The following is a 13,534-nucleotide window of genomic DNA, read 5'->3' on the forward strand; positions in this document are numbered from 1 at the left end:
TGTGAACTGCTTTGTGACTGTGGTGATTTATTTAGTCTTTCTGATCACTGGTTTGATTGTCTAAGAAATATGAGTATCCCCAATTTTATAAACTTGGTCTAAAAATTAATGATCTAAAAATGAGAGAAAGATAATCCTCCTTATCCACATATTGAACACTTACAAAATTGTAGACATTGTGTCCAGTCTTTTACACACTTACCTTTTAGAAGCCTCATAATAACCCTCTCTTTTAAATTACAAGCATTTTGCCATGGTTTTTACACACTTACCTTATGGAAGCCTCGTAACAATCACATCTTCTATAGATGAGCAAACTGAGGCTCAGACGAGTTAAAAACACATTCACCATCACATCATAAAGAGCGATGGACCTGGGATTCAAATCCAGTTTTCTCTGACGCCAAAAATGGTGCAATTTAAGGAGGACCAAGTGATACCCAGAACATGGAGGGATCAGAACATGTGGATTGTCTTTCCTACCCCCTCCTGTGTGCATTTCAATGGCCTGCACTCCCTCCCAGGTTGCCTTGCAGTGGTTCCCTTTTTCTTGGGGATGATGAGGAATCTGCATATTTAGACGACAAGCATCACCTTTTAACAGGTGTGTTGATCAAGAAATGAAATTTGCTAGGCTGTGTGTTACTAAGTGTGAATTGTCCAGCTTCTCTGCAATAAATAAAGGGGCTATTCCATGTAAAAAATCACAGCATCCACTGAATTTGTGCAGAAAGATTTGGAACTATGCTGCAGGAGCATCTTACTGACAGCTGCGCAGGAAGACCAGCCAAAACACACAAAGCAGGAGCAGCTCCCAAGGCCAGGTGTGGTGGTTCTTGCCTGTCATCCCAACAAAGTGGAAGGCGAACGTGGGTGAATCACTTGAGGCCAAGGTTTGAGAGCAGCCTGGGCAACACCGTGAGACCCCATCTCTACAAAAAAATCATTTCTGATTATTAGAATCAAGAAGGGTACCTCTAACCCTCAGCCATCCCTTTAGGAGAGAGAGCTCTGCTCTAGAACTCAAGATATGAAATTGGGAGTCCCGCTGTGGCTACTTCAGTTTAAATACAAGAGCTGTCGAACATTTCCTCTACTGTAATGAAATCTGTAGGATCCATTTTGTATTTTGAACACTTAGTTTTCGGCCAGCCTAGGAAAAGAAGAGGGCCCTGAAATGGACATTTGGGCAGGGCGACCAAAAGTAAACGGCTGGATGCAACAGGGAAAGAAGAATGAGTAGGCAGTCGAGTCAGAATAAGTACTTCCTGCTTGGGGTCTACGCCTAGAAAAGCGAACTAGGGGCAGGAGGAGCCCTAGGCTGTGGATGCCGCTGGGGGGAACCTTGGGTGAGCAAGTGCCAGAGGAGCTCCTAAGGCCAAGCGGTATCTGTAGTCTCCCTACCTTTTGGCGTCTTCTGGTCGTCATGGCTCCTGAATCAGACTGGGCAGGCTCCAAAGCAGTGGAGTGTGGCGCTACTCCCACCGCCACCTCCTGGATCTCAGAGCTGCAGGACGGCTCCAAACACCACACCCTCAGCTGGCCCCGCTTGGGGATGGTATTAAGGGACAGCTTGTTCCTGGCGCCTCTGTTCGTCTATGCTGGGGCCTGCGCCTTTGCTGGCCGCCCACTCATAGACGTCAGAGCCTCAGGAAGGCTCCGCAGAAGCCCTGCGCTGGCACTGCCTAAGGCTGGCTTTGGTGCACATGTGACAGGTCAGCGTGGTCCCCGTGGGGCAACTCTGCTCTTCTCGGGCAGCTGGGGCCTTCACTTGCCCCCACGCCTGCAGAGCTGAGCACCTGCCACCTCTTCCCAGGAAAGGCAACCAAATGCCACCAACTGAAGGCACCAACTGAAGGCGCTAACTGAAGGCCGGTTGCCCTGCCAACCAGATCGCCTCCTGCTTAGGAGGAACCAATCAGGCCTTGAGTTCCCTCCACGCGCCTCCCTTCCATTTGTGAAGTGGGAGTCCAGGCACTGGCTCACAAGGCCCCGCCCCGACAGCGGCCCCGCCCCACCTTTCATTCGTTGATAGCTTCCAGCAACTTTCAGGTTTCCTCATTGTGAATTATGAATATGAATTATTTTAAAATTACTGTAACCCAATGTGCTTCATGCACTACATGACACCAAAGGATTCTCTTTCGCCCATGGCTTGTGAGGGTTTTCGAAACTGGAAAGAAGACTGATTTCTGTAGGTGCTTAAAAAAAAAACTTTGCCATGAGAAGTCTGCTCTGTGATGTTAACATAAATATTTCATATTTCATATATATATATACACACATGCACTCAATAATATATTCAACTTACGTTTTTGAAAATAAAACAGAAATCATTCAAACTAGCAAGTATAATAGGGAAATTTCCTAAAATTTGTACACTGAGTACATCATTATTTTAAATGATTTCCTTGATAGAGCAGCTTTCTAGATGCAGCCCTGTTCACGTTACTGGCATTTACCTTCTTTCATCAATCATGTCTTTAGAATTGACTCAAGGCAAGAAGTGGTAGAGAAATGTAAAAATCAATTAGAGGAGCCATTTAACTAGTAGGTGAGACTGATAGATGTACAAGCAACTTCAATAAAATGATATGTATTGGACGTACCTGGGGAGAAGTGCTAAGATGGGCTCCAAAAGCCCTGTATTTACAATGATGTAATCTTTATATTTAAAATACTAGTGATAAAATAAAATGTTCTCCTTGACCTCTCACCTTTAATTTCCTGGTGTTATCATCCACCCTCTCTATTCTAACTAAGCATTTCCTTCATAATCCCTAAGAAATAGCAAACCCACGCAAAATAAACATGTCAGTCTTTGATTTATTGTTGAAAGAAGTATGTTGTTTGTGCCTCAGTTTATTATTATAGAGTCAAATTCCCAGTGAGGAAGCAGCATCAGCTGGAATTCATGCCCTTAATTTGGAAAGATTGCAAATCATTGACATTCTTTTTTTTTTGCTAAATATTTTAGAAAATTAGAATTCTCTTAATGCTGTAAAGGGATCTTAAAATGACGGGGATATATGTGTACTCTCCATGACAATGTACATTTTCTTTCTCTTAGTTTAGTGCAAAAATAGTACTTAAGGAACTTCTGTGGAATAATAGTAATTCTAAGTAACAACTAGAGTTGAGTTTTTCATAAGACAAAATGTATGAACTTTTATTGGTGTTTGTTCGATTTGAGACAATCTAGCTCCGTCGCCCAGGCCGGAGTGTATGCAGTGTTGTGATCTCGGTTCACTACATCCTCCACATTCAGTTTCAAGCCATTCTCCTGCTTCAACCTCCCAAGTAGGTGGGAGTACAGGCAGATGCCACCATGCCCGGCTAATTTTCATATTTTTAGTAGAGACAAGGTTTCACAATGTTGGCCAGGCTGGTCTCCAACTCCTGACCTCCTGTGATCTGCCTGCCTCTGCTTCCCAAAGTATAAACATTTTTAAACATTTAACATTGACCTTTCCGTTTAGAAATGTAGAAATTCATCAGGGTCCTGAGTAATTATAATCTATATTTATCTGCCCACATTGTTTACCATGTGCATCTTCTCCAGCAAGTTATTCAGCATCCTTTCCAGAAACGTTAGACAGCCAGGAAAGCAGGCTACACCTCACCTACTCCTTCCTGGGCTAAAGATCTCAGACTTCATTTCGGAAAAATAATTAAAGACTCTTCTATCCTTACACACAACATAGAATAATCTGTTTAAGAAATTATTTTTGATCATCCACATTTTGATGCCAACCCCACATTTGGTAATAATGATTATATATGCAAATATTTTAGCCAATTAAATTGGAACCTCTTCTTTGAAACATCTTTATAATCATTTTTGTTCTACTTAGTAACTTTAATGGAATAATCAGGTGTTTTTGATAAACCACATGAGTTATTCTCAATGACTACAAGATCTTATGACAGTTGTAATCAAAGGCATGGTGGCTCACACCTGTAATCCCAGCACTTTGGGAGGATGAGGCTGGCGGATCACCTGAGGTCAGGAGTTCACGACTAGCCTGGTCAACATGATGAAACCCTTTCTCTACTAAAAACACACACACACACACACAAAAATTATTAGGGCATCGTGTTGGGCGCCTGTAATCCCAGCTACTTGGGAGGCTGAGGCAGGAGAATCACTTGAACCTGGGAGATGCAGGTTGCAGTGAGCTGAGAGCACGTCATTGCACTCCAGCCTGGGCAACAAGAGCGAAACTCCACCTGAAAAAATGGATTATTAAATATTGATCTAGTATTTACTGTAAACTTAGCACTCTGGGGCACATCAGTGGGTATTTAGTTTTATTATGCTCCTAGAGTTTTTTTTCTTTCTATGATAGAATTTTGAAACATTAACTAAGGTAGACAAAATTTTAATAGTTTAATGAACCGAATTTACCATTTAATCAGCTTACTAATGATTAGTATATTGCCAATTTTGCTTCACCTATGCCTCCACACACTTCCCCCATATTCCTCATTGTTGCCTTAATTGAGGTATAATATATATGTCTTCATTTTTTTGGAAAATAAAAACATCATTTCATTTCCTCTACAAATATTTCTGCATGTGTCTCTAAATGTTAATGACTTAAAACACAAACAGTCTGTGACATCATATGACCCTGAGACAAATTAGCAGTAACTTGTAATGTATCACATTAAGTATTCAGCCAGTTTTCAAGGTTTTCCTACTGTCTTATACATTATTATCATCATCATTATCTTATAGTTACATTAATTATTTATTTAGTTTTGACCAGTGTCTCACTCTTTTGCCCAGGCTGTAGTGCAGTGGTGCAATTTCTGCCTTCTGGGTTCAAGCAATTCTCTGCCTCAGCCTCCCAAGTAGCTGGGATCACAGGCACCCACCACCATGCCTAGCTAGTTTTTGTATTTTTAGTAGAGATAGGCTTTCACCATCTTGGCCAGGTTGGTCTTGAACTCCTGACCTTGTGATCCACCTGCCTCGACCTCCCAAGTGCTGGGATTACAGGTGTGAGCCACCATGCCCAGCCTCACAGTTGTATTAATTGGGATCTGAATAAGGAGTATACATTAAAATTAGATAAGACATCTTCAGTTTCCTTTGATAGCTTTGAGTATATCACCTACATGTGTCCCTACATCTTTATTCACTTGCACTCTATTGGTTCCTTTAGTTTTGACTGAAGAAACCAGATTATTTATCCTGTGTTATTTCTACATTCTGCATTTTTCTGATTGCATTCTGTGGTATTATTTATTGAACCTGTGATATAGTTTGGATGTCCCCTCCAAATCTCATTGACATGGTTTGGCTCTATGTCCCCACCCAGATCTCATCTTGAATTATGACCCCCATGTGTGGATGCAGGGACTTGGTGGGAGGTGGTTGGATTATGGGGGCAGTTCCCCCATGCTGTATTTATGATAGTGAGGGAGTTCTCATGACATGTGGTAGTTTTAATAAGTGTCTGGCATTTCCTCTTTGCTCTCTCTCTCCTGCTGACATGTAAGATGTGCCTTGCTTCTCCTTCACCCTCTGTGATGATTGTAAGTTTCCTGAGGCCTCTGCAGCCATGCATAACTGTGAGTCAATTAAAACTTCCTTTATAAATTACCCAGTCTCAGGTAGTTTCTTTATAGCAGTGTGAAAACGTATTCATATACTCATGTTGAGATATAATCGTCTGTGTTGGAGGTGGGGACTTGTGGGAGGTGTTTGGGTCATGGGGACAGATTCCTCATAACCTGGTGCTGTCCCACTGATAGTGAACGAGTTCTCAGGAGATCTGTTGTTTAAAAGTGTGTGGCACCTCCCCTGCTTGCTCTCTTGCTCCCAGTCTCTCCATGTGAGAAGCTTGCTCCCACTTTGCCTTCTGCCATGAATGGAAGACTCCTGAGGCCTCCCCAAAAGGTGAGCAGTTGCCAGCACCATGCTTCCTGTAAAGCCTGCGGACCTGTGAGCCAGTGAAACCTTTTTTCTTTATAAATTACCAATGGGGATGGTGCTAAACCATTCACTAGCAATCTGACCCTATGATCCAGTCACCTCCCACCAGGTCCCACCTCCAACACTGGGGATTGCATTTCAATATGAGATTTGGGGCAGGACACACATCCAAACTATACCAGTCAGTAAGACAATAAACACTTACGTGTCTATGACATCATAGGCACTATCCTGGGAAAAACTCTCCCCAGGTGAAGGCAAACAACTATTGGCTGTGTGGATCTACAGGAATTCTAGAGAAGGCACTGTAGATGCACAACTGAGAAATATTAATTGGGAGCGGGTACAGCTGATAGAAGGGCATGTGAGTGTCTAAATTTATGCTATTGTTTACTGCTCTCAAATTCTGTACAAATCTCCACCCTCAGCCCAGGCATGGTGGCTCATGACTAATCCCAGCAGTTTGGGAGGTCAACAAGAGAGAATATCTTGAGACCAGGAGTTTGAAACTAGCCTGGGAAATATAGTGAGATCTGAGACCTCATTTCAAAAAAAAAAAAAAGACTGGGTGCAGTGGCTCATGCCTATAATCCCAGCACTTTGGAAAGCCAAGGTGGGCGGATCACAAGGTCAGGAAATCAAGACCATCCTGGCCAACATGGGGAAACCCCATCTCTACTAAAAATACAAAAATTAGCTGGGCATGGTGGCTCATGCCTGTAATCCCAGCTACTTGGGAGGCTGAGGCAGGAGATCAGTTGAACCAGGGAGTCAGAGGTTGCAGTGATCCAGGATCGCGCCACTGCATTCCAGCCTGGCAACAGAGCAAGATTCAGTCTCAAGAAAAAAAGTCTTCATTCTCTACCATTTGATAGAGAATACAGGGGTGTTGTAGGGGTTGGTACAGGGAATAATGAATCCCTTTTTAAGATAATCTTGTATGATAGGGACAATTCCATCTATGTCTTACTGTCAAAAAGGATACTATACAATGTTGGGGAGCAGTATCTTTAGGAATATTTTTCCTGTGTCTGTATTTGACTAGGACCATAAGTGGGAGAGGATGGCCTTAACCAAATGCTCCACTTCTGGGGTAATTTGAAAACTGGGGAGGCTAAAAGGAATTTTACAGTTTTCTGCCTTTTATTACACTTTTCTCTCTTCTCTGCTAACATTTCCTTTTCTGTCTTTAGTTCATTTCCCAGACACAAGATGATGTTTTACCATTACTAGTACTAAATTATGGTACATTGTTAGGATGTTTCTCTAATTTGTTGTTTTGTTTTGGGTTGTTTTTGTTTTGTTTTGTCTCCTGGCTCATATTCCAAAAAAATTTCACCTTTTGATAAAAAAAAAAATATATATATGGTCATTATGGATGTTGAGGAGATCATGGCCCAAAAGATTGAAAGGGATCTCAGGGCATATTAGGAACATGTGGGACAGACTGAGTGGGTCATATTTAGGGCCCTCAGTTGGTGGGGCACCAAACCTGACAAAACTGTAAGGTAGAGGTTTTGATTTAAAACATGAGGTAGTTTTTCTAGATACACCCACGAAGCTAATCCTTTCATTACTCCGAGGAATGGGGTTTCTAAACAAGGTGGGATTTATAACAGATATGGGTGTTCCTGTGTCAAATAAGGATGGTTTATGATTAATCTCTCCTATTTGTCAAGGTAGAATACTGGGAGAGGTGAAACACTTCAACTTCCTCAGATACAACTGGTCTTCCTGAGTTGTATCCTCCTGCTGTGGCTTCCATTTCAGCCTAAAGCAGTCCCTTTTCAAGTGTCCCAGTCTTTTACATTAGTAACAGGCTGAGGGAAGAGTCCTCACACTGGGGCAGTTTAACATTTTTCTGAGACTGAGAGGTTTGAGAAGTTAATTGTGTTGGGAGAAGAGCTGAGTGTTGGGAAAGAAGTGGAGACAGGGCTTGGAACATGTCCAGGGTCCAGGGTCTAAAACCTCTCGTGGCCTTTGGAATGTGTCTGGACTTGCTGGCTCCTTGCTTCTGGCACTCCCATTGTCTATATGTAGCCATATGTTTCAGAAAAAAAAAAAAAAAAAAAAAAAAATGCTAAAACCGCCACAGCTGTGGCTCATTCCTTGATGCACTGCTTCCTTTCAACCCCATCCTCACCACCTGTTTCTTTGTTTGATCACCAATAAATAGCATGGTCTCCCAGAGTTTGGGGCCTTTGCAACATCCATACTAGCATTGGCCCCCTGGTCCCACTTTCTCTCTTGTCTTTTCTCATTCCTTTGACTCTACCGGACTTCATAGTCCCCATGGCCTGGTGTTGGATCTGATCACCCCAACAAATTGCTTTAACTGTAGATGCATAACTTGGGCAGTCTATAGCACAGGATAACTTGTCAGCTAAGGTAACCAGTTTATTAGTCCCAGCCACAACCCAGTTTACTAGGGTGGCTAAATCATCATCTGGTCTGTTTTAAAAGTTTGCATTTAATAACGTATCATTTTTAGTGTTTTCAAAGCAGTCAGCTGACATCTTGCAATACTGTTGCAAAGTTTTATTAAAACATGTAAAATTATCTGATTCTTTTGGGTTCTGGTGGCACTGCTAGATTTTATTCAATCCACAACCCTTTGGAACATTGATGGAGTATTTAGCAGAGCAGGCGCTCACTTGCAGACATCTTTGGGCCTGTCTTCTGGACTTTTGGGGGCTGATTGTTGTCATTCTATTGGGCCTTTGAGGATCAAGTCTGCTAAAGGGTCTGATGTCTATGTTTTTTCTAGCCATTCCTTAGCTTTAGCATCTGAAACAAGCATGTGTACCAGTTGGTAAAGGTCTGAACGACCTGGGTCATAGTTCTGATAATGAGCTCAAATTCATGGGCAAACCCAGTTGGATCTTTATGGAGGTCAGGAAATTCTGTAACTGTGCCTCGTAGCTCAGCCTTTGACCAGAATTGACAGACAAATGCTGGGGTTCCTCTATCTGTTATTGGTTGTTTTCAAAACAGGGCAATCATGAGAGATGTCCCGATAGGGTCCCCCTTTTCCCATCTTCCAGATGAGAGGGTGCCACTGGGGCTGTCAGATAATCAGCAGGAGGTAGAGTCTTGGAAGTTAGACCCCCTGCTGCCTTCTGTTGAGTGAGCAGCCGTCGAGGAGGGGAAGATGGTAGACTGGAGCATGCATGAGGAGGGAACAGATCTGGTCCAGGAAGCTCAAAGAGGTTGGGGTAAATTAGGGGTATACCTGGAGGTGGGGAAGGCACCAAGAGGGAAGTAAGTGATTCTGAAGATTTCTTTGAGATAAAGCACTAGAGGGTTCTCAGCATCTCTAAGTTGCTTCTTGGTCTCCTATAAGGAGATGAGGCAATCTTCCCCCATTTTGCTCCTCTCCAGATATCACTGAAAGCAGCTCTCTCATTCTGGCTGTTTAGTTTTTGTGTGTGCCTTTTCTATTCTAGTTCACAGGTGCACTAATTTGGGCATCTCAGAAAATCCCCATCTAGGCCATTGTAACTTAGAGTCTGTTTTCGGTATAGTTGTCCATTTGACCAAATATTTGCATGACAATTCACCATAAGCATTTTGCAAATACCCAGCCAGAGTTTCTAAGGTTGCAATTTTTTGTTGCACAGCTGCTGGGATTTTAGGCATTGTAGAGGCCTCATTTTCCATAGTTTAGAGTTCTCCTTCAGATATTATTAAGTCGGTGAGTGTGTCAGACCCAAAGTGTGCTGCTTGCGGACCTAGCTTTCCAGGGCAATTACTCTCTGAACTGGTTTGGTCCACCTGTGTCACAAGTACCTGGTACAATGTGTCAGGGGCTTAAGATGTGGGAGGGGTCAGCTCCTTATATGCACCTGCCAGGTGAGAACAGGCCCTAATTATGTTCTCCTGAGGGAGAAACCTCATTGGAGCCACTGCTGCTCTTAGGAGGCATTTCTCCCAGACACCCTCACATGATTCTCAGTCACCTGAGAATGCCCTGAAAGGCTGAGAAAAGTACGGTGCTCTTTTTTCCTTTGGAGTGAAAATTCCACGCTCATAGGCTACAGGGGTTTAGAATTCATCAAATCTGATACGTTTGAGACCAAAACAAACCAAAACCAACAACAACAACAACAAAATCCCAAAAAGATAGAAACAAACAAGCAAAAACAGCTAAGCAAAACGATGATCACACAAATTACACAATTTCTGAGAACTCCAATTGCAAGTAGACATTAAGACCAGCTGGTTGCCAAAACTTTTAGTCATTATAGAGAATTTGCAAGACAAACTCCCAACTCAGCTCCTTACCTAGCAATGGGGCCCAGATTGAAGACCACCCTCCGCCCACACAGAAGCAGACAAGCTCAGCTTCCTTGACGGAAACCAGCTGAAACTCCCAGGAAAAAAGTTTTTTTTACAGCAAAATAAACCTCAGAGCTTACAACTGCCTTGTGAGAACCTGGGCAGAGGACCCAGATAGACCATGCCCAAACTCCTGACCCACCAAAACCGTGAGATAATAAGTGTGTGTGATTTTAAGATGCTGAGTTTGTGATGGCCTATTAGGCAGCAAAAGGAAACCTATACAATAATGAAGGATATTCATCATAAAAACAAAAGCCTGCCATCTACATACTTACTGAAAAATATTGTTTCCCCTTTGTAATTTCAACAAAATATGGATGCCTACTGTTTCAACCCTTTTATTCAACATCATTCTTGTAGTAGGAAAGAAAAACAAAAACTCCAGGAATTGGAAAGGATACAATACTGTCACTATTACAGATATTTTTGTGTGCATACGGGAAATCCAAGATTCTACAGATAAAATACTCAAATAGAAAATAAATTTATCAAGATAGCTGAATCCAAGTTTAATACATAAAATACTGATTTTACTTCTATAAGAAACAGGAAATAAAATGTAAGAATAGAATCAAAAGTATTAAATAACTGGGAATAAATCTAAAAATGTATATATGCAAGATCTCTGTAAGTTAACAAGACAGAATAGGCCAGGCGCAGTGGCTCAGGCCTGTAATCCCAGCACTCTGGGAGGCTGAGGCGGGTGGATCATGAGGTCAGCAGATGGAGACCATCCTGGCTAACATGGTGAAACCTTGTCTCTACTAAAAATACAAAAACAAAATTAGCTGGGCATGGTGGCGGACGCCTGTAGTCCCAGATACTCAGGAGGCTGAGGTGGGAGAATGGCATGAACCCAGGAGGCAGAGCTTGCAGTGAGCCGAGATTGCACCACTGTACTCCAGTCTGGGTGAAAGAGTGAGGCTCTGTCTCAAAAAAAAAAAAAGAAAGAAAGAAAGAAAAAAAAAGACAGAATAACTCAATATTCTAAATGTCTTTTTTCCCCAAATTATAGACTCAATGCAATTCCAATAAAAAATGCTTGCTTTGTAGAGCTCGGCATGTTGATTATAAATGGTATGTGGAGTCCTATTCTCCTTTTTCTTCCTGAACATTTCAGTTCAAAAGTATGGGGACTAAGTCTGGAAACAAAAACAGAGTTGTGGTGGCCCAGAGTGAGGGGCTGGAGTCTGGATAAAATGAAAACGGCCTAAGTGTGGGAGTGAAGCAGCATTACTGTTGGAGTAATATCTGAGGTTCATTGTCTCACGCCAGGGAAATCAAGGATGTGGACACACAGGGGTGAGGTTAAGAGCAGAGGTCTGATAGGTGAGAGAAAGAGAAAAGCTCTCCCCTGCAGAGAGAGGGTCCCGGGCAGGTCTTCCAGTCTGCGGCAAAATGCACACGGTTTTATAGATGAGCTTAAGGCAGTGGTGTCTGATTTACACAGGGCACAAAAGATTGGTCAGACCAGGTGTGCCATTTGCATAAGGTGCAAAAACCTGGTTAGGGCTAGGTGTGCCATTTGCATAGTGCATGAAAATCTGGCCGCCCACACCCTAATCTTTTATTATGCAGATGAGTTCTCTGCCTGGCCAGCACCATGTTGCCTGTTCCTTTACTGTACAAAGAAAAGGGAAGATGGAGCCTCCATATTGAAAGTACTTCGCCCTCAGGTAGCCCTTTTCTATTGGCACAATTGCCAGCATTCACCCATGCAAGCTTCCAGCTTGCTTATTTATGTCAGCAGCTCGATTTTTCAGGCTGCTCCTTGTTAGAAATGATTTGGGACCTGCTTTTTGTTAAAAGAGAAATTCTGCCAAGGACTCTTTTACCCTTGCTATCTGCCTAAATAATTTCTTTCCATCTCCTATGTCAGGAGTGTCACCCTCTACAGGGTTGGAGGTCAAGTAAGGGCACCCCTGAAAGGTAGATGGAATAGAATGAGGTATCAAAGACAGAGTCAGGAGGCAACCACACAGGGGAAGGAATAGTCCCACATGGGTTTACAGCATCTGAGGTAGAAGCATCTACATAAGAGGATGGCTTGGCACGGGGTGTCTGGGAAAGGATGGAGTGAAGACAGCATCAGCTTGGGAGGAAAAGCAGTGGAGGCAACCTGATGAAGGGTGCTGGAGTCCAAGGGGGACTGGGGAGCACAGTTGCTTAGGGGCTGGGACACAAGAGATTGGTTACATACATGGGGATTGAACAAATCAGTAAATATAGCAGATTCTTGAACAACATCATTTCATTGTCACACTGAGGAGAAAAAGAATTCCCAACTGGGCTCCCATCTATGTGGAGGTCGCACATTCTCCCCGTCTGTGTGGGTTTCCTCCAGGTATTCTGGTTTCCTCCTACATCCCAAAGCTGGGCATGTTAGGTCATATGATGTGCTGATGTCATGACATGGTCCTAGTTAGAGTGAGGGCGGGTGTATGTGAGTGGCCCTGCAATGGGATATGTCCTGTCCAGAGCTGGTTCCCCCGCTGCACCCCTAAGTGCAGGAGAGGCTCCAACAATGTGTGACCCTGAACTGGAATAAGCAGGTTAAGCAAGGAACAAATGAATGCAAATTACTATAAAATAAAATGTTGTAGGGTCTATGGTCATAACACAAATGCTGCAGTACACAATCATGTGGTATGAAAGTTCTCCATGAGCCTGCCGTATTTGTGACTATTTTTGAACACAAAAATAGTGTTCAGATAGCTGCATGAGGGCAGCAAGTGCTCCTGACAATTTTTTCACTTTGCATCATTTATTCCTTGATTTAACACAGCACCACCACTACAACCACTATCACTCACTGATGCACCCAAAATTGGGTGGTATCTTAATTTTTTAAATTAATCTTTCCTAAATATATGTAGAGCTCACATTTATTTCAATGTTTAGTATTCGTGTTTTGGGGTCTTCACTTAGAAGTTTAGTGATGTTTTTGTGACCAACGATATGTCAACGATATGTATGTTTTCTTTGTATCATTTAGCCTATGGCAAAACTGGTTCTGTTATATGTCATTGCACTTAAAGTCAGATTCCAAAGCCTATCGACAGCATGAAGTAAGTACTTAATATATATTCAGGATGAAGGGAGCCAGGTGACTGTCAGAAAAGGAAGTTAAAAATACAGTTGACCCTTGAAGTATTCAAAGAATAAGTGTTCAGAAGGACACAAAATCGGCTTGAAATGGCTACTGTTGGCCAAATCCAGGGGCATCTGAACACCAAATTAGTAAGCTTC

This window comes from Trachypithecus francoisi, unplaced genomic scaffold (assembly GCF_009764315.1).
Source record: "Trachypithecus francoisi isolate TF-2019V2 unplaced genomic scaffold, Tfra_2.0 Lachesis_group9, whole genome shotgun sequence".
NCBI classification, from domain to species: domain Eukaryota; kingdom Metazoa; phylum Chordata; class Mammalia; order Primates; family Cercopithecidae; genus Trachypithecus; species Trachypithecus francoisi.